This window comes from Thamnophis elegans, chromosome Z (assembly GCF_009769535.1).
Source record: "Thamnophis elegans isolate rThaEle1 chromosome Z, rThaEle1.pri, whole genome shotgun sequence".
NCBI classification, from domain to species: Eukaryota; Metazoa; Chordata; class Lepidosauria; order Squamata; family Colubridae; genus Thamnophis; species Thamnophis elegans.
Genome location: NC_045558.1, coordinates 66037920 through 66060858, shown reverse-complemented (window position 1 = coordinate 66060858; position 22939 = coordinate 66037920). Strand labels below are relative to the sequence as shown.

Below are 22939 nucleotides of genomic sequence, written 5' to 3'. Positions count from 1 at the left end.
TGCAGCACTGTTAGTGCTAGGATGGAATCCAGAATTAAGCCCCTGGGAGGATCCAATGGCCCTCACAAATTCCCTCCAGAATTTGACTGTAAATTGGACTCTTGGTTGGAGATAATTCTTCTGGGAACTCCATGCAGCCTATAAATGTGCTTTACAAATAGTTTGGTTAGGTTGTGGGCTGATGGGGGACTGAAACAGGCTACAAGGTGAGCTTGCTTAAAGAAGAGATCAATCACTGTCAAGATGACCATATTTTCCCCACTCTCAGGAAACTCTACTATAAAATCCATTGCTATTTCTTCCCATGATCGGAAAGTTACTTGTTGGAGCACTCCTGGGGGCTTCTCTGGTCATTTTTTCATTGTGATACAAGTAGTGCCATTTTTAACATAGTTTTCAATGTCCACTTTCATCTTGGGCGACCAAAATTTCCTCCTGACCAAGTGCAAGGTGTTAAGGAAGCTGAAGTGGCCTGCCTGCTTGGTATCATGGCTTCTTTGCAGTACTTGGAGACATAGGTTGTTGGGGACATACACTTTAGAGCCCCAGCGGGCCAGCTCATCTCTGACGGTTAGTAGCTCCTTGTTGTCTGAGTACCATGTATCGGTGGGTAGCTCAGTTTTTAACAGTTGAGTCAAACTCCCTCCCTCATCAGTTTTCTTCCTTTGCACTTGCTGTTTGGTGATGGCTTGCTTGGCCGGCTTGGGGAGGTATCATAGCTCCTCACGCTTGCTGTTGTATTGTGGCATTTGCATAGGCTAAAAGGTTTCTCCCCCACCCCTGGGATTTTTTAAAAGTGAAATTGAATCAGTTGAAGTACTATGCCCACCATAATCTCTTTGGTGAGAGATTCTAAAGGGTTATTGTGGTCCAATGGCACTTGGCCCCCTTCAAGGAAAAGTGGTGCCAGGTTTACAGAGTCCAAAGGACTGCAATACACTTCTTTTTCCTTCACTGCTCATCTCCTTTCAGTCTCTGTTAGTTTTCTGGAGGTGTACATGCATGGCTGCAGGTTCTACTCCACACTTTTTTGGAAGAGGACTGCGGCAAATGTTATGTCATTCGCATCTACTTGGACAAAAAACACTTGGTCCTGGTCAGGATGCTTAAGGATTGGCTGTTTGGCAAACAACATTTTGAGCATCTTGAATGCCGGTTTTTTTTTGCTCCCCAAGATGGCAGCGCACTTAGACGCTGCGGCTTTGAGCTCCTGATGCCACAATAGAGTTAGGCAAAAAGTAGTCTATACTCACAGGGAGTTATTAAAGATTGGATCTTCTAGTCGACTAGATATTACCACCGACTTCCAGCAGTCTCATATTATACTGAGTGACATAGTAAGACTGCCAGGCTCTCCATGGATCGTTGTTGGGCCTAGGAGGCGGCGAAGAGAGCAAAAGCAGAAGCGGAGATGCAGAGCTGGTTTGCTAGTTTGGTTACAGAAGCAGCCTCACAGACCAGCATTACCAATCATTTTTCTAACCAACTCTAGATCTTTTGTCCAAAAAACTGATGAACTAGAGCTATGGATGGCAGCGAATAAACTCATTCCTGACTGCTGCGTGATGATCATAACAGAGACCCAGGCCTCTGCTTTGCTGCTGCTTCGGCTGCCATTGAAATGGGGAGGGGGGGCATGGTATTTGGGAGGGGAATCATTGCTGTGCTGGAGGAAGTTTCTAGACGCTGAATTGACCACGTTACTGCGCATGTGGAGGGAGTTTCCCACCAAGGCCAACGGTCCAGCAACGGTCCAACATTCCATCCTGGTGATGCCTTTTGAAGTTATATCACACCTGACATTTGGGGGCAATATGATTGGACTATGCACAGGGATGCCAAGGGGAGGGGAATGAATTATACATTATATTATTAGCTTTCACGCCTAATTAACCAGACTCAGCTTAGCTTTGCAACTGTTTATTTATAATTAGTAAAAGTACACTTGATTTCAATTCAAATGGAGTCCAGTGGTTTTCTTTCCTGATTACTGAATGAAGTAATGCTGACAATAAGCTGAGTCTCATTTCGCACCCATCCCAGAGCTAAAACCTACCGAGGGGGGTGTCCTCACAAGAAGAAAAGAAATATCTTTGCATGTAAGTGACCAGGAGGAAGAGGAGGGGGCAACGGCGGGTCCATCTTTAACCGAAAGGCTAGCCGAACTAAGAGTGGAAGAACCTGCCATTCGTCCCAGATGGACTTGGGGTGTGGGACAAAAAGAGGAGCCTGAGGAATTGGATGCTGGAGTCACGAGAAGGAGACCAAAGAAAAAATCATCTGATTGGGGTGACTCTGGGGAAGATTACAAGCTTTCCCACGCCATGAGACTTCTCGAAGAAGCATGGACTGAACGCAGAAACTGTGAGAGAGCAGTGGAAAGGGAGCCGACAGAAGAATTTGAACGGGGGAGAAGGCGGGGCTTAGCAGTGTGAAGACGGACTTTCAGGCTGCTCCTGAATGTCCATCTAAACCGGAGCATCTGGACAGTTCTTTTTGGACCCAAGCTGTCCCGAAGAGACAGTGAAAGGTAGGAGGAGACCCAGTGGTCCCAGAGACGTTCGCAAAGTCTCTGGGGACCCAGGAAAAACCCTCTTTACCAGTGACTTCCAGATTAGCCACAAGGCTATTGAAACTGCTGATAGCCCTAAAGAAAGAGAAACTGTTACCAGCTGGTAAGAACATTTCATTGTTTAAATAAAAACGGAATGCCTAAAAATTCAAACTAATTTAAATTAAAGAATAGAAGAATCTAGCGGCGATTTTGATCTTTTTAATGGTTTTGGACAGTGGTTATTTTACTCTTTAAATGTTATTCACATGGATTGAGTAAGTAAAACCTTTTCAAATGGATAAATTACTCCAACATCTCTTCTAATTTTCTGCAAGCGGGCTGTAAACTAATTCACTACAATTTGACTGTTTACATCTTGACACTTTTATTGCTTGGTTGTTTTGGCTTAAGATCTGATAAGATTATACAGCTTTCAGTCTGCTTTTACTTGCAAATACTTCAGAGCTCTTAAGAAAAAATACGACTGCATATAAACATGGTGTATATTCAAGCGTCTCTTCAAGTGATATTCTCAGCTCTGAAGACGCTATCTGATATAGAGGACAGAATTCAGAGAAAATTGGATTATTTGGTGTTTTTGGCAACAAAATATGAGGAAAAAACTGAGGATGTTTTCCAAATACAAAATAAGAGTGAAAACAGAGATAAAGAATTTGAGCTTGTTGATATTCATGACAATTGATTTACTTCTGAGGGAGGAAAGAATGGAATATTTGAAGAGGAGTTAAATGGAGAGAAAATTTACTTCAAAAGACAGGCAAGAGGAGAAGAAAATATCAAAGAATTTACGGTTTATGAAATACTATTTGCAAAACATTTTATACCACTGCTGAGAATTAAAGAGAAGCTGATAAAGGAAACAAAAAGAGGGCATCAACATCATATGAGAGACACCACAGACAAGAAGGTGCAAAGATTTCTTCGTATGGACTTGTTCATAAAGATGTTTGGAGAATTGGACCAACAAATGGCAGCAGATATAAGATTGTTCTGTTATTGAAGAGATACAGGTTGATAGATGGAAGAGTACAATTCAAAATTAGCTAAGCTAAGTTAAATCCATTTGTAATAGGTATAGTTAAATAAAAATTGATAATGATAGTAATGTATACAATGTTGAGTTGATATAAGTAATAATTGGATATGAGAAGGGAAGGTTAGAAATATCTTTGGACTATATATAAAGATTATTAATGACAATAATAATTATCATAAAAAACTATATACAGTTAAATTTTAACTAATAGGGAGAAAATGCTATGAAATAGGATATAATTAAATAAAGAAAAGATAATGATAATAAATTATATACATGGAGGATTAGAAATCTTTGGCATTAAATATTACGGATGTTTAGCTAAAACAGGATATGAGGACTTAATGTTAATGGAGGATTTTATAAATAAGTAAATGAAATGCCAGCATGTGGGTATGGATTGAATCTTGGTATATTTAAGGATGAAGGATGTTTAAATAACTGTAGTCAAATAAAAGTGGAGGTATGATGATGTTAATATAGTAAATATTTGAGTTAAGACATTTGAATTAATATGAACTATATTTGATGATGGTGGAAGAGATGCACAAAAGCTTTTTGTAACCAGGTGATATACTTTTTTACAACATATGTTTGTTGTGGTTTTTTTGTGTTTTTTATTGTTGTGTGTATCAAATATATAAGTATATATACAACAGAGAGATACAAAGGGTGTCTGTGGGGGGAAATAAAGCTAGAATAGATTAGCAAAGGTAAGGGAATAAGAAATGATACTAAACTATGTCTGAGTTGGCGGAAATACCATCCCAAGGAAACATAAACTGAGATTTAAAATAGACACACCAACAATAATAGAAAAAGAAAGGGAGAGAGGAGGAGAGAACGAAAGGAAGACATGAAAGAAAGAAGAAAGAGGTAAGGAAAGGAAGATGAAAGGGACAGAAAAGGAAGGAGAAAGGGTAGGAAGGGAAAGAGGAAGAGTAGGAGCAAAGGAGAGGTAAGGGAAGAAGGAAGGGGAAGGAGAGGAGGAAGGAAGAAAGTAGAAAAGGGAGAGAGGGTGAAAAGAGGTAAGGAGAGGAGGATGGAAAGGAGAGAAAGAGGAGGAGAGAGGGTAGGAAGGGAAAGAGGAAGAGCAGGAGTAGGAAAGGAGAGGAGGAAGGAAGAAAGTAGAGAAGGGAGGGAGAGAGAAAAGAAAGGGAAAATAAGGTGGTGTTACAACAGGAGGAAGGGATGGTAAACAAAGCAACCCAAACTGTATATTATAACCTATTAAATGAAATAATAAATGTATAAGAATGATAAATGTTAAAACACTTGTAACCAAACAACATGCTGTATGTGTTTTTTTTGTTTTTTTTAAATTGTGGGTATGTGTTTCTATGTAACAAAAATAAAAATATATATATAAAAAAAGAATTTGAGCAAAGGTACTCAATGCATAGTTTAAGGGTGAAGGGGATGAGGGGGGTTGTGCGCAAGAAAACCCAGAACCAGCCTCCCCCCCCTCCAGCTAGAGTTGCTCAAAGAGCAGGGGGGGCAGGCGACGCCAAATGGCAAAAGTCCCTCCCCTAACCATTAAATACGATGGAGATCCTAAATGTCTTGGGCTGTTTATAATTCAGGTCTGGAATTATATGGAAATCTATGGATCTGATTTAGAGACAGATGAAATGAGGATGGTGTTGATGTCCTTAGAGAAGAAGGCAGCCAAATGGATGGTCGGCCTACACAAATGCAACTCCCCTCTCCTGAGGAATTTTAATGACTTTATGGCAGCCATGAGAAGGAGGTTTGATGACCCTTTGACCGAGAGACGCGGGCACCTGAAATTTATGGCTCTGAAGCAGGGAAACAAATCTGTGCCAGATTATGTCCAGGAATTTCAGGAGTTGTCAGCTTATATGAGGGGGTGGTCGGAAGAGGCTTTGCTGGATCAGTTTGCTGAGGGATTGAATGAAAAAATATACCAACAGTGCATAAACAGACACCTTCCCCGTCGTGTAACCGTTTGGTATGAGTTGGATTTAGCCAGACTTCAATGCATGAAAGAGGGAGATGTGGAGAAATCCCCCCCCAGCAGTCCCCAAAAAACCCCTCCACCCTAGGAGTGAGGGAACAGGAGGTTTCACAGGCAAAGCAAAGCCTTTCACTTGTTTCGCTGTGGGAAGGAAGGCCATCGCGCTGTAAATTGCCGCGTAAAATTGGCTCAGACCGCCCCACCCCACCACCCCGGAGAGAGGGAAAAGCAATGAAGAACCCAAGCAAGAGAAGGGAGGCGGCATTCGCTGCTGAGAATGTTCCCCAGCACTTCCAGCTGGAGGAGTAGGGAGGCGTGAGCCCCAGCTCGTCTGACGAATCAGATGAGGAAGAGTCTCATCGCTGGGTAAATTCCAGAATGGGCCCCATGCTTATCCCAATTGATATGAGAGTGCCATCTTCTGGCACAACTGAGAAACTTTTAGCTCTCCTTGATTCCGGCTGTTCTCGCTGCATGATAAGCCCTGAAATGGTGGAGAAACTAGGCTTAAAATTGAGGACTTTGAAAACCCCTATTGTTTTTTGCCAGATTGATGGTTCTATTGCAGGAGGCGGCCCTGCTCATTTTTCTACTGAGCCCATAGAGATGAAAATGGGGACCCATCGGGAGTTAATAACTTTTGTTGTGGCACCTGGCATGGACCGGCCCCTTATTTTGGGACTCCCCTGGCTTTGTAAATGGAACCCTCGCATTAACTGGAGAAAGGGTTGGTTATGAATTCGCACAGACATACCCCCTGAACGGAAGGTTGAGACTCCAGATTCTGCCGCTACTAGCCCCACATTGGCAGCAAGGGGGCAGGAGAGAATCGAAGGGGAGGAAAAAATACCAAAGGAGTATTGGGATCTCAGGGGGGGGGGGGTTAGTGAAAAATCTTCTGATAAATTACCCCCCCCCCCCACAGGCCCACTGATTGCACCATTGATATTTTACCTCGGGTGAAGCTTTCAAAGCCCCAAATATATTCAATGTCCCCTAGGGAAATGGAGGAAATGAGAAAATTCATCGATAAGAATTTGGAGAGGGGGTTCATTGAACCGGCGAGACCCAAGGTAGCGGCTCCTGTACTATTCAGAGATAAGAAAGATGGCTCCCTGAGATTATGTGTTAATTTTAAAAACCTGAATGCGATATCATCTCAGAACCTCTAGCCGTTGCCGCTGATGAAGGACATGCTGGCCCAATTGGGGAAGGGCCGCATCATCACTAAGTTGGACTTAAGGGAGGCATATTATAGAGTCAGAATTAAAGAGGGGGACGAATGGAAAACTGCTTTCAACTGCCCCCTTGGCTGTTTCCAGTTTTGTGTGATGCTGTTTGGCCTACAGGGGGCGCCAGCGGTCTTCATGCAGCTACTTAATGAGGTTTTACATCACCATCTTTAAAAGGGCGTTATCGTATATTTACATGATATCCTTATTTACACGGAAACACGTGAAGAGCACTTGAAACTGATTCGGACTGTGCTGAAGAAACTTCGGGCAGCTGAACTTTACGTCAAATTGTCCAAGTGTGAATTCCATCAGGAGAAGGTTGACTACCTGGGCTATCGCATCTCCCACGAGGGTGTTGGAATGGACCCCGCTAAGGTAAAAGCGGTCACCAAGTGGGAAGCCCCTCGTACACGCCAGCAATTGCAAAGATTTTGGGGTTTTGCTAATTTCTATTGCCAGTTCATCCCCTCTTTTGCTCAGATAGCTCTTCCCATAACTAACCTTCTGAAGTCCAAAGGTGGGGCGAAACCCAAGCCTAGCAAGCCGCTGGATTGGACCATGGAATGTCAAGCTGCCTTTGAGAAGTTAAAGCGGCTTTTTGCGGAGGAGCCAGTCCTCAAGCACCCGGACATGGATGCGCTTTTTGTGGTTCAAGCTGATGCCAGTGACATGGCTGTGGGGGCTGTGTTGCTTCAAGCCAATAGTCAAGGTAATTTACAACCCTGCGCATGCATCTCTCGCAAACTAACTGACACGGAAAGATGTTGGGCCATTTGGGAGAAAGAGGCATTTGCTGTTCGCTGGGCTTTGGCTACATGGCACCATTTTCTAGAGGGCGCCAAACACCCTTTCGAAGTGTGGACTGACCATAAGACTTTGGAAGCTTTGAGAACGCCCAGAAAACTTTCTCCTAAACAGATGCGCTGGGCTCAGCATTTCAATCGATTTAATTTTACCCTGAAATATATTCCAGGGGGAAAATTTTTTATGGCTGATGCTTTATCCAGACTTCCTCAATACAACTGCTCTAAGCTCAGTGTGGTCCAGCCTGTCGTTCCCGCGACAAGTCTCGCTGCTCCTGTTGTTACTAGGAGTCAAGCGCGTTCCAAGGTTGAGGTGTCTCAGGATTTTCTTTCCAACCTGAAAAAAGCCCTCGCTGATGATGATTGGTTCTGGCAGCACGTGAATGAATGCACTATGAGAGATGAATTGCCTTGGATTGGGACGAAACTATACCTTCCTGCGTCTCTTAGACTCATTGTTCTTCAACGGGCTCATGATTCCCAAATGGCGGGGTACTTTGGTTTCGTCAAAACGCTCCACCTTGTCAAGCGACAGTTTTAGTGGCCTTCTTTGAAAAAGGACATTGAAAAATATGTTGCCAGTTGTCCCGTTTGTGCTGCTGCTAAACGCCCGCCGGGGAAGCCGCAGCGATTGCTCCAGGCAGTAGCTCGCCCAGTCGCCCCTTGGAAGGAGATCTCTATGGATTTCATCGTCGAACTTCCTGAAAGTCAGGGACACACTGTTATCTGGGTTGTTACCGACTTGTTCTCCAAACAGGTCCATTTCATCCCTTGCTCCAAGATTCCTTCTACTAAGACTCTTGCTAAGATGTTCATCTCCCATATTAACCGCTTACATGGGGTGCCCGACCGCATCATATTGGACAGAGGTGTGCAATTCACCTCCGTTTTCTGGAAGGAGTTCCTGAAGCGCATTGGCTCTGCCCAGGGATTAAGCTCCGCCCACCACCCTCAGACTAATGGGGCTTGTGGGAGGACTAATTCTGTACTAGAACAATATTTACGTTGTTTCATCAACTACCAGCAGGATGTTTGGGTGGATTTGTTGCCGCATGCGGAGGTGGCTTACAATAATTCTGTGCATAGCAGCACTGGATTCACCCCATTCCATGTAGTGTTTGGCCAGGATTTTGTACCCATTCCTGAAGTTCCTCGTGAGCAACCCCAAGTGTCGTCACTGTCCGAGTGGAGTGATCGCCTTCAGTGCATTTGGCCTTTGGCTCTCCAAACTCTGGATGCTGCACATCGCGCTCATAAGAAACAGGCTGATAAGAAGCGGACTAAGCCGTATGGCTACAAAGTTGGTGATCAGGTTTATTTGTCCACTAGATTTCTTCAAACTCCCCAGAAGTCGAAGAAATTGGGGCCTAAGTATGTTGGCCCATTTCCCATTGTCAAGGTCATCAACCCTGTTTCTGTCCGGCTTCAGCTGCCCAAACACCTCAACCGGGTTTACCCTGTTTTTCATGTTAACCTCCTGAAACCTGTCTGCACTTCATCATTGCGTCCACCTCTCTATCCTCCACCCACTCCGCTTTTGGTTGAGGGTGAGCAACACTTCGAAGTTCGTGAGATTTTGGACTCTTGTAAATGCTATCCAGTACCTGGTCGCTTGGAAGCATTTTCCCCCTTCTCACACTGAATGGGTTGACGGATCCCATGTTCAGGCGCCTCGCCTGCTCCGCAAGTTCTCTACTTATCCTGACAAGCCCTGATTTGGCCATTCTCCTACTTTTTCTTCTTCTTCTCTCTCTCTTCCTCTCCCCTTTCCCTCTTTTGTGTCTTGTTGTTTGTCTGTTTGTTTGTGTTTTTTTGTTTCTGCAGGTCTGACCACCCTTTTCTGGAAGATAATAACTCAAGATAGATGTGGCAGGGGCTACAACACTTAACCAACTATAAGGGCAATATGAAAAAAATAGCCAATGTTAATGTCCTACTAGTAGAGGAGCTAAATAGCTTCTTTACCTACTTTGAGGTCAAAAGATCAGTCTCTGTGGTTCTAGCCCAAAGGCCCTCTGACCTTCAGCCACACACCCTGGATGAACATCAAGTGAGAGCTGAGCTGAAGGCTGTAAATCCCAAGAAAGCTGCAGGTCCGGTGTTGGGGAAAGGGGTAAAAACACGTGCTAATTAACAGGGATTCTGACAAGGATTTTTAACCTCTCCCTGCAACAGGCTAGAGTCCCATCATGCTTGAAAGCAGCCACAATTAGCCCAGTTCTGAAGAAAGCAGGCATAAAAAGTTTGAATGACTAAAGATCCATTGCATTGAAGTTTTTAGTGATGAAGTGCTTTGAGAGACTGGTCCTACAAGACAGGTCCTGTCTTCCACCAAATTTTGATCAACACGTTTGCTTATAGAAGCAAGAGGTCGACAGGGGACACCATCACCACTGCTCTACATATTGCACTGATTTTTTTCTGCCTTCTGCGTTCTCACCCTGCACTCAAGTGAACCAAACAGGGTGGGGTCTCCCTCCCTGCTACGTGGCCCTGCTAAGCCTGCTTGCAAACTCTAAGTGTGGCTCCAAATGTTTGGCTTACATGTCCCTCCTAGCTATGTCCCACCTGCCTGGATGACCGAGGCAGACAGTGCATCTGCCTTCCCTCACCGAGGGCCTCTGCCCACTTCCCTCATCTGAGGGCCTCTGCCCACTTTTGCCACTGCCATCTGCCCCCCCCTCCACCCAGGTGGCACTGCACCACTTCCTCCCAGCCTGAGCTCCTGCCATTGGGGTGGGGAAAGTAGGATGTCTCCCCAACAGGATCTGGGTTGGAGTTGCCTTATTATGTGGGGATCTCAAAGGTTGGCTTTGCCTGTCAGTCTCCACAGTCCAAGTGGTTGGATTCACATGACACATGAAGCTGGGTAAGAGAGCACAGATGGATGGATGAGACAGAGAAAGAGAGACACAGAGAGTGACAGAGAGACAGACCGGGACAGAGAGATGAGAGACAGAGAAAAAGAGAGGGGGGAGACAGGGGGGGAACCGGTTTCTCATAGAAACCACCAGGAGCCACAAAACCTGGTTAGGTATGGCTGGGCAGGAGGGGGTCATGTTAACTGGGTGAGAGTGAATGACATCGAGCTGGCCACATCACTCAGGGTTTGTGACTGCCGGTGTTTTCTGTGGTAAAGGGTCCAAATGACTCTTGGAATATTAAAGGTTGCAGACCCCTGCCCTAAGTAGTCTAGGCTGGATTTATGAAACTCACAGTTACACAATTTGATATACAGTTTCACCACTAGGAGTTTTTTGAGCACCTGGCATACCAGCTTGATGTGCTCTTCTAGTGTCTCAGTGAAGATGAGAATGTCATCTAAGCATACAAAGACCTCCCTGTATGGGTGTTCATGCAGCACCTTATTAATTAGCTATATAAATACTGGGGGGGGCGGGCTGCAGCCTGAAGGGCATTACTTCAAATTGGAAACTCACAAGGGGGCAATTAAATGCAGTTTTCCAGTCATTCCCTTCCTTAATCCTCCTTAAGAGCCAAGGTGGCGCAGTGGTTAAATGCAGCACTGCAGGCTACTGCTAGATCAGCAGGTCAGCGGTTCAAATCTCACCGGCTCAGGGTTGACTCAGCCTTCCATCCTTCCGAGGTGGGTAAAATGAGGACCCAGATTGTTGGGGGCAATATGCTGACTCTCTGTAAACCGCTTAGAGAGGCCTGAAAGGCCTATGAAGCGGTATATAAGTCTACTGCTATTGCTATTGCTACTCAGTAATATGCTTCTCAGGTCCAGTTTGGTGGAGATGTTTCCTTTTGATAGATGAGCTAGCATGTGTTTCTTTAGAGGGATGGATATGTATTTTCCACGCAGATCCCATTAATTCCTCTAAAATCAACATATAGCCTCATCAACCCATCCTTTTTCTCTTTGAAAAACACCGATGCAGCCACCCTAGACTTTGCTGGCTATATGAACCCTCTCACCACGTTTTTATCGATGTATTCCTTTAACTCCTTCATTTCCTTCTGTGTCATTGAGTACAGCTTCAGTTTGTGTAGCTTCACCCCTGGCACAATCTTTTGCACAGTCAGTGGGCCGGTGAGGGGGCAGCACATTGCACTCTGCCTCAATAAAAACTTCTGTGATGTCTTGGCATTCCTTGGGAATCAGGGGGATTCCTGGGGGCTGATAAGACATGGCTTTTTCTTTATCACTCTGCTTAATGTCCTCCAGCCATTGGAAAGCTCCCTTCTCAGGAATGTTCAGAATAGGGAGAGGACCTAACCCTAGCCTTAGCTTCTTTTGGCCTCTTTGCTTTAGTTCATGGATCTCAGCTAGTGAGCTGTCATGTATTCTCCGGACTCGTCTAAGTTGGGAGGACTTCCCTCTCTCCAGTGTGGGGCAAAAGCGGCCAAATCCCATGTAGATGTCAGTTGGAATTCCATCCCAAGCCTCTGAACAGAGGCCTGGAGTCTGAGGTCCTCCTCAGCCCAGTACAAGTCCCCAGTGGCCGTCACTTTCACTCAGACCTTGGGACAGGTCCCTGGTGGGAAGGTGACCTATCAGTATCACCATGATCTGCAGGCTCTCCTTGAGGATCTGCAGGCTCTCTCTATGGGGGTTGCACTGGCACCGGTGGCTCCTCCCCCCTGCTTCTCCATATCTTCAGTATTCCCTGAGTCTTCTCTGCTCCCCTCAAAAGATTGGGTGAGCATCCGGGGCTTGACCCCCCCCCCCAGAGAACAGGTCCAATTGGAACGGAAAGTTAGGAGAGTTGGTTTAATGTCAGCATTCTGAATAATGCATCCATTGAAATCAAAACTCTGAGGCAGGCAGATTCCTCAAAGTTTATTGGATACATCATATCAGCACAGCCAATGAAAACCAACTCTGAAGGTTCCTGTGGTTTTCACCTAATTAAAAGAGTAAAACATCCCTCCCTCCCCAGTGCCATCAGTCACATTGTCCAATGAATATAGCTGGCAGATTCCTCTCCTCCTTCATCAGCCACCTGTTACAATGACCTTGATTCCCACAGGAAAACTTTTTATTTTGACTGTAAGCTGGCTATCTACTCCCCCTTCCTCTACCTCTCTCAGGCTTCGGGGCAATTGAAAGGAAGCACAAGATGGTTTCAGCCAGGTTCACTTCAGAGTTGACAACAGTCACTTCCCACGCACTACAGCTAGCCTGAGCAGACTGTGTGGATAAGTAGCTAGATGGGAAAGAAACTCAAGGCCTGCAAGACCCAGTGGAGAGGAAGTGGAGGATAAGGTGCCTCAAGGTATGGAGGAAAACTTTATGAGACTCAGGGCAAGCAAGTTAGAGTCTTTGCTAGATCTCCGAGGATCTCCCCTACCCTATGCTTTGCTTAATGATTACATCAGGGAAAGCAGGTGTGGAGAGGCATTAAGCAAGGCAATCATGAACCTGTGACTGTAATGGGCAGGTTCCCAAGTTGAAGGCTTCCAGTATCCACAATATTTCCCTAGACATCAAATCAAAAGCAGCTTCCAAATTTATAAAAGCAATACAAAGGACATTCTGATACCAAAAGGGATATTTTTCTGCCAGTTAGATTAAATCATCGAATAGATTATCTTGTCCTAAAAAGGGTTTATTTATCAACCACGACTTGTTTTTGTTCTCATCAGCAATTGAATATTTCATCTGGATGTTTAGTGTAAATCAAATTTCCATCACCTATTTTTCCATTATCAAAATGAGCTGTAAGCTTGAAATAAATATTTGAATTTATATTTCACAAAAAGTTATAAAAGTAATTTTGGAACTGTCTTATTATAGAATTATGTCTTAAAATCAAACAAAAAAGTCATTTTTATATAACTATAAACTGATAAAAACTTAATATATCATATTGTAAGATTTTATCCCTTTAAATCTTTGGGACATTATTTCCCTAAAAACTTACATGAAATCATTTATTATATCAAACAACATTACTTCACCAATGTTTTGAATATTTCACACAGTGGTAATTTTAAGGCTTTCCTGTTTCTTCAATAGTAAAAGCCTTCTATCATCCTTGGAAATATAAATGTGTCACAGTTTAAATCAGTGAACAAAAATGTCCCATTACCAAATTCAATAATTTTAACAGAATTATATATTTAACATATAGAAATCTTTTTTTTTTAATTGGTCAATTGTTTTAGTTATGACTTCCTTCAATTCTAACACTGAAACATGTTTTTCAAATTGTAAAGCAGGATATATGACTTCTGTTCAGCTTAGATATTGCTTATAATATCTACGTACATACCCAGAAATGTTCCATTTAAATAGTTAGACCCAGCTGCAAACGTTTCAAAATCTTTACAGCTATGCAAATACCTATTGAATCCAAAATATTAAATAATAAATAGCTTGATTCATAATTATTTTCTAATATTATGTGACTTGGTAAATATAATTGGATTAATGATTAAAGTGAGCATGTTTAAATTGCTTAAAGTTCCAGATACTCTGAAACAAGAGCCAAGGTAATACAAAAACAAACACACACACAAAAACCCTGATGATGTATCAATATTCAAAATTAAAACCCATGAGGAGAAAATACAGAGAAAGAAAGAGAGTTTGGATTGATGGATGGATGTATATGACATCCAGTGTAGTGTAGCAGTTAAAGTATATAGCCTGAAAGTGGGGAGACCCAATCCTTTTCCTTTATTGGGCCAACATATCTATTTTGGGCCATTCACTCTCCCTCACTTCTTGATTGGGAAATCAAAAAAACATCTATGTACCAACCCACACTGAACTAACATAATAGAATACAATCCGTAATATTCAATGGAGAAGCCTTCAATTATTGTGGTTATTTGGTATTAATAAGCACACATTCCTTTTTGAACAGAAAAATTGATTATCATAATACCATTCTCTGAAAAATTACAACAAATTACTCTCTAAACTAAATTTAATTCAGTAATTAAGATAATAGCCAAACTCAGATGTTTCATTGAAAGAACGGGCACAAGTTTAGAGTTTATCCATTTTTAATATCAATTTTTATATTCAGATTATTTCAAAATATTTTTCCACTGATTTAATAATCACCATAAAGAATTTTTAAACAGTTGCACTTTCTAATACCAGATTTTGATATTAGCACAATGTGTGAATTCTATATATCAATAATTAAATTCTCACATTATGCTATATCAACTAAAATATGAATAATGACTAAAAATCTTGTATTATTTTTCTGATCTGCAACCATTATTAACAATAAAGTATTATTTTCTTGGGATAAAATTTCATGGCTTAAATTCAACCAAAACTCCAGAATTCATTAAACTCTTAGAGATCAGATTCATAATATAAATCAAGCTATCAAAAATATTTAGAAGCTTTGAAAAGGTTAATTAGAATTTTTTAAAAAACCTACATTCTATAAAATCTACTCCTTCCAAAGAAGAGTAGAGTGGGGTGGGATATTATAAAAGCTTTCCCCCAATTATAGTCGAGAAAGTAATGACTACAGGAGCAAATTTCCTGGATGGGCTTGACATTCTGTGCCAATTTGATATGTCCCAATAAAATGTTTTTTTGAGGAATATACCTGCCTCAGAGTTCTCATTGTTGGGGATGTGTTACTTGGAACCTTGACATTAAACTGGCTCTCCAAACTGGAATTGCTATCCAGGGTCCTAAGCCCCAGCTACTTACCTGGTCTACCTGGGCAATGGAAAAGACTCAAGGAAGATGGAGAAGGAAACAGGAGAGATGACAAATGCTAGCAGAGCCAATGGGGCAGTTGAGAACAGCCTGTCATTTTCCTCAACGCCCCAGCACGCGACAGCAGCCACGAATGAAGTTGAGTGCCAGCTGGAGGCTGGGCCCAAGGTGCACGTCAAATGGCAGGCTTCCAAGGAGCTTTACTAGGTGCAGGAGGACCTGAAGTCCAAACCAGCTTCCCAGAGACAAATAAGGGAGAGACCGATCACATCCATGAGGGAAGGACAATAATCCTGGAATGGAGGTCAATGAGACCTCTGGATTTAACGAGTTGGGAAAATGGAAATACCAGGCTCGCAGCCAAACCCTGGAGGGACTACCTGAAAGATTCAAGCAGATGAATCTTGGTGGTGGCAGCCAATCATAGAGAACCCATCATGCAACGGCAGTCCTTGGCCAGCTGACTTTTACATTGCCCACGCAGAGGGACCCATCTACACAAGACATAATGCTTCAAGCTCTGCATTCAGTGCAACCTGGGACACAGCCAACTACAGCTATTGGCTTGGTTGAGTCCCAATCTTATCGGAGCCCACCCAGGCACAGAATATCAGCCAGCCCACCAGTCCAACCCCAGCTGCTGCTGGCTGGGGATATGCTCCCTGGATGGGCTACTTCCCTGAACAAAGCAGAAATCAAGAAAATCAAACAGAGAGGCTTCCCAGCCAAAGAATATATCCAGGAATTTTGGAGAATTGCCAGAAAGCTGAGGCGGTGGGCTTAACTGCTACTAGTCCATTACTTTAAAGAGGGCCTGAACAAAGAACTGCTCCAAATCTGCCTTTTCCAGGGAGTTCCAGATCGCATCCACAACTGGTACCAGATGGCTGTAGCAATGGACCTCAAACTACAGCGACACCAAAAGGAGAGTTCGGAGAAGAAATTTGAGGCAACTGGGACAGCGATCCAAGCAGAGAAGCCACTAAGATTAACCTCCACAATGCCCATTAAATGTTTCTGGTGTAGACAACAGGGTCACTGAGCATCTAAGTACTTGGCCCCAGCCCCCATGCCACAAGTGAGAGGTCAAACCCCCATAAAGCCAAAGAGATTGTAGCGAAAGGCCACAGAGAAGGGGAAATTTGCCAACAAGCCATTGACGTCTCCCCTCCCCAAAAAGGGAAGGGGGAACTCCAGCTCCTGAGGTCCCATCACTGACAAGTGGTGACAGCAGTGACGACAGTGAGGATGACCCCAGTGAAGTCATCCGTCTTTCACTATTAAGTCAAAAATAGTGATGTCAAAGACAGTATCCAAGGGGAAGTAGAGGCATCATAGACATGAGCTGCACCCGTTGCCTTATCAACCCTCCACAGTCACTAAGCTGGGCATCAAGACAAGACTTCTAGCAATCCCCACATGATTCGAGCAGGTCAATGGGTCACTAATAGGGGAAAGCCCAGCCATGGTTGTCACCAAACCCATCAAACTAGAGATGGGACACTAATGGGAGCTGATTCGGTTTCTAGTGGTGCCAAAAATGACTGAATCCCTCATACTGGGACTGATTCGGTTTCTAGTGGTGCCAAAAATGACTGAATCCCTCATACTGGGACTGGCTTGGCTAGAAAAATGGAGCCCAACGATCACCTGGGAAGGGGGTTACCTAAAATTAAACTAGCACTGGGTCCAGACCATCCCCCAGTCTCAACAGAAAGAAAAGCCCTTCAGCAGCTAAGTGACACTGACCTAGGAGAGAAAGCTGCTGCAATGTCAGAACCACTCCCAAGGACTCCCCAAATCCCAAGAGAATACTGAGATTTAGCAGAGGTATTTAGCAAGGAGGAATGCAATGCTCTACACCCCCCCCCCCACGGCCCACAGATTGTGCAATTGAGTTTGTGCCGGGGGCTAAACTACCAAACCCTAAACTGTATTCCATGACTCCTAAATAGATGAAAGGGTTAAAAGAATATATCGATGCCAACCTAGCCCAGGGGTTCATATAATCAGAAAAATCAGCCGACCCCATCCTGTTTAAAGAGAAAAAAGATGGGTCAATGAGGCACTGCATTATTTTAGAGAAATAAATGTGGTGTGCATGGTAAACATCTACCTATATGCTGTCCCACCTGGCCAAAGGGAAGATATTCATCAAGTTAGACCTGTGGGAGGCACACTATCAGGTGCAGATCAGAGAAGGAGACAAATGGAAAACCACTTTTAATTGCCCACAAGGCAGCTTCCAATTCAAAGTAATGCCATTTGGATTACAATGGGGCCCTGCTGTCTTCATGCAATTAATCAACTAGGTGCTACATGAGCACAATATAAAGGTGTCCTTATCTATTTGGACAATATTCTCATCTTTAGTGAACCATAGAAGAACATGTGAAGTTGGTGCATCAAATGCTGAAAAAACTACTTGCGGCAAAGCTATATATCAATCTGTGAAAATGCCAGTTCCAAAGAACCCTCTAGACTACCTGGCTACCTAGTGTCAAATGAGTGGGTGGAAATGGCCATCTGACCTGATTCTTATGGACTTAGGCCCCTATAAATCCATATTAAAAATTTTATCATTAAATTTGTTTAAATAAAGGCAAAAATCACTCTTTATCTCACAAAAAAATATGAACTGTGTTGTGGCCCAGCAGGAGCTGTTGGAGCTGCCACCAGACTCCGACAGCGAGGGGCCCTATGAGTCGGCTCTGGAGGATATTGAGGACCCTGGACAGGGTTCCGACTCCGAGCAGGGCGCAGAGAGGCTGGCTGGCCACCAGGAGGCGCCTGAGCCTTGGACCTGTGGGGAGGAGACAAGCGAGTGTGTTCTTGACGTCAGCAGTGAGTTGTTCCTGGATGCCCGGCACCGAAGAGTTAATAGGCCTCAGAAACAGTTGCGCAAGTACAGGAGGTAATTGCACTCAGCTGATGGTAATTAGGCTCCTCTCCAAACTATAAAAAGACTGCTTGTGCACACGACCTTTTGCAGAAGTCAACACAGGAACTAATGTCGGAGAACATTATTGTGAGCTTGGTAGGTGGATTGCTGCCACATCTTATCTCTGTTGGATTGCTGCCAAGGCTTATCTGTGCCGGTTTGCTGCCAAGGACCTGTCTGTCTGTTAATTAAATGCCGTAACTTATCTTTGGCTCGGAGTGTGTTGGTGTGGGACGAGGGGGGTCAGAACAAACTGATAGAACAAAAGAGCCAAGGTGGCGCAGTGGTTAAATGCAGCACTGCAGGCTACTGCTAGATCAGCAGGTCAGCGGTTCAAATCTCACCGGCTCAGGGTTGACTCAGCCTTCCATCCTTCCGAGGTGGGTAAAATGAGGACCCAGATTGTTGGGGGCAATATGCTGACTCTCTGTAAACCGCTTAGAGAGGCCTGAAAGGCCTATGAAGCGGTATATAAGTCTACTGCTATTGCTATTGCTATAATGATTTTCCTCATTTACTATTAAAAATCACCTCACAAAATTGAGGAAACCTAAGCTTATATCTATCTTGTTCATGAGTTTCCTATTACAAAGTTACATGGTTTTAATATAGATAATACCATGTTTCCTTGAAAATCAGATCCTGTCTTATTTTCTTTAGGCCCCAAAATAAGCACCAGGTCTTATTTTCAGGGGATATCTTACCCACTTATCTTAGAACCACCGTATCCAGGCCTCCCACGCTCCAACACCTGTCACACTGTTCTGCAACTTCTGTGGCTGTTTGTGGCCAAACGCCACATGGCGCATCTCATCAGTGCCACAGCTCATAAGCCATGTGGTTCATCTACCATTGCGCATGTGATCAGTGGCACTAGCGTTTTGCATATGCAGCCCTCTGTCACGGGTGGTGACACCAACAATGTGCCATGCTACGTCCTGCTATGATGCTCCACATGGCATCTGGCCGCGAGTGGCCACAGAAGTCAAGCAGCAGCATGACATGTGTCATGATGTGGGAGGAGTGGTTTGGCAATCCTAAAATAAGTGGGTATGGGGTGCATGGGGCAGCACCACCCACCACCCTCCACCCCCATCATACCTTGCTTTTTATGTATATATCTTGCTCCACCTCATACAACCAAATGGTGGGAAACAGTGGGTAAGTCTTAACTAAGGCTTATTTTTGGGATAGGGCTTATATTAGGCACACATAAAAATAAAGCTAGGACTTATTTTTGGGATAGGTCTTGTTTTTGGGGAAACAGCACTTTTTAAAAGACTTTTTAATTTTATTAAATCAATGGATTAATATTGGGACACATGATCAATTCTGGAAACTGTTATATATATTTCAACTATTCTGTGAATGCCTTTCTTATTATAACAATGCTATTTGTAGCAGACTTTCTTTTAGAAAAGTCAAAAAAGATCAGTTACTTAGTAAACTAACAAAAAGTCAACTTGTTTCTTTCCTTGACAGTGGGTTTGAAAAGCAGATGGATCCTGCAACTACATGCCTTTGTATAAATAAGAAATAATAAGAATGGACTCTCTTCCCCAACCTCCACTATGTTTGATATGCTATGACTAATCTGTATATTAACTGATAATAAAAGGCTGCCAATCCTACTTTAGAGTTTTTTATTTTGTTATTATAACATAATTGTAAATGTATTCTCACATGTACATAGTTTTTACAAATAGTTCAGCTAGTTTTATTAATTCAGCTTATAAAGTTTGTAAATTTATGACCTGTAAATTATCACTACAAACCATTCATCAAGCTGGAATCATTGTTCCAAATGTTTTAATTATATTATTCCCTACATTGGGAATATAGGGGCAATGTACATAGGGGCAATGAAGTTAATTAAGTTTATTGAATTAATGTCTGGGAAACAGCTAGCCATAAAAACTGACATCTACACATCTATGGATGTTATTTTATTATTTCATTATATTGAGATATACAGCTGCCCACCTTATGTACCATAATTCTGGGCAGCTTATAGAGACAATGATAAGAATATTAAAAATGACTTCCAGCTGTACTTCCAGTGCTATAAGAAGCGAGGACCGCAGCCCCGTCTCAAGCTCTCCCTGTCAGAGGGCTTCAATAGGAGCCATAGCCACCCTGTAGGGGGGCACCGCATCTCTCCTCCCTGACTCGGAAAATCCCCCTCATCCAAAGACAAGGAGCAGCAGCAGCAAAAATGGCTGCCATGAAGCTAGCAACAGTCTGAACACCTATGACAGCGCAGGAGTGAAGAAACAGTGAATGGTGTGCAAACTGGCTGAGAGAATACTTTTTGTTGAAATCTGACCCCAAGGAATCTAAGTGGAATATATATTTAGAAGTATTCATCAAAGCAAAGAACAAGCACTTTGGAAAAATACCGGAGAATTTAAGGAGAATATGTGGGTGTGGGTATGTGCACGTACACACACACACAAACACACACATATAAAATTGAACTCTCTCAAAGCAAAAGAACATGGTATTGAGTAGGCATTTTAAAATGCTGGAATTATGGACCTAAAATCCTATATATTGATACTGCTTGCTTATTGGAATTATAATTTAAAACATTTAAAATCGGACTTGACAGCAACATTGCAGAGAGATTGAAGCAGGTTGAAGCAGAAAGTGCCATCTGCTGATGAGAGGGAAACTATGCAGGCCTGGGAATAACTATCTGAAAGACTGAAAATACCTACTGGATTACATGCATCTATTCTAAGACAACTAGAAATTTGAAAATTAAATAAGAATTTTAGTTAAAACATCCCTGAATGTTACTGAATGTATAAAAGTGACTTGCAGAGGTGTGGAAAACACCCTGATGTATTTAAAATTGACCGATTATTGATGAGATATTAAAAATTGTGATCTGTCAAGCTCTGTTTTGAATCAATGATTCCTGGACAACTGGCTAAAAAGGAGACCTATTAAACAAAATAAAACACAATTTTGCAAGGCAGAAGTGAGTGGAGTTCTAAATGGAATGGGTTGATGTTTCGAAGTATGGAGGAACAACATAAGGAGATGGTGAAAATATTTGATAATATAAACCAAAAACTGAAAAATATTATACAAGGGACAATGAACAAAAGCCAGGACAATGAGGAAAGAAAGGAGCCATCAAAAGGAATGGAGGAGAAAGCAGAACTTAGAAACCAGCAAAAAGAAGACAACAAGTAGAAGATATTACCAAACTTAACAATGACTAAGGAATTAAAACTGGAGGAAAATATTTTAAAAGACTCAATAGGGAATGGAAGAAACAGGAAGACATCTGGGGAAAAGAGATACAGGCTAGAACAGATAGCTTTAAAACTAGAAATGGTAAAGGGTAGAGAGGGAAGAAAAAGTTAGATTGCATAGACAGAATATAGATCTAGAAGTATATGGAGTAAAAGACTTAAGAGAAGAATACAGGAGGCAAGCCACACACACAAAAAAGACCAAAAATGCTGATCTGTGCAAGAGATGATGGATTAAAAAAAAAGAGATTAAAAGACTTCCATAAATATATATATCAATACAAACGTGTATTAATATTAGAATTATGTAGGCTAGATAATTTTGTATGTAGTGTGACAGACATTAGAATAATATTTTAAGATAAATAGATATGAACAGAGAAATTTGGGAACTATGAATAAGAATCAAGCATCAATTGGAAAATTAGAGATTGAATGATGGCATTATTAAATATGCGTAAAAATATGATTAGAAGTGAAATGAAAATTTAACAATCAATGATTAGATAATGAAAGAATATGTTTTAATGTAAACATGTGTATTAATAGTAAAATTACACAGATTGGATGATTGGGAAGAACATGAATAGATGTACTTTAAATGTTTAAATGATTGTGATTGGTACTAGAAGTGTACATTGAGACACTGGATAATGAAAGAATGAAGGATGAAAATTTAATATAAATAGATGTGAAGAGCTAAATAAGGGAAATATGAATAATAAAAAGGTGAAAGATAGAAAATAGAAAAGAAACATCTTTGAATATTACAGTGATATGGGGAGAAAATTAAAATAGAGATAGAAATAAGAGGGTAACAACAACAACAACAGCAATAATAATTTCGATCAGACCAACGGCGTTTTTATCAAAGTCTTAATGTGAATGGTGACACCAAAAGTGAAAAACCAGAAAAGTAGGCCACACTTGAATTCTGAAAAGAACTGTGGGAAAATGCAAAGGACTACAATAAGGAAGCAAAGTGGATACATGATTTTGAGAAAAGCATTGGCAACAAGCAAATGCAAGTATTAGAAATAACAACTGAGATGGTCAAAAATCGAGTAAAAAAAGTAAAGAATTGGACATCACCTGGAAATGACCAATTGCATGGTTTCTGGCTCAAATATCTTACTGGTTTACATGCAATATTGGCCAGACAACTGAATGAAATTTTACAAAATGGTCAAATTGATGAATGGTTGACAACTGGAAAAAGATACTTGATTCAGAAGGATGCAACTAAAGGAACAATATCTGAAAACTACAGACCAATAACTTGCTTGCCAACAACCTTCAAATTACTCACAAGCATTATTGCAGATAACATTATGAATTATTTGGAAACAAACAACATCTTGCCAGTAGAGCAAAAAGGCAACAAAAGAAGGAGCAGGGGCACAAAAGATCAGCTCCTAATTGATAATAGCAGTTAGTAGTTA

At 42.2% G+C, this 22939-nt stretch overlaps 1 protein-coding gene across 5 annotated transcripts in view; it reads right to left on the bottom strand.

The window, feature by feature from the left end:
• The window catches only part of BBS9 (Bardet-Biedl syndrome 9), a 347201-nt gene that overhangs the window by 296917 nt on the left and 27345 nt on the right, over nt 1–22939 (bottom strand). The window lies entirely within an intron of this gene.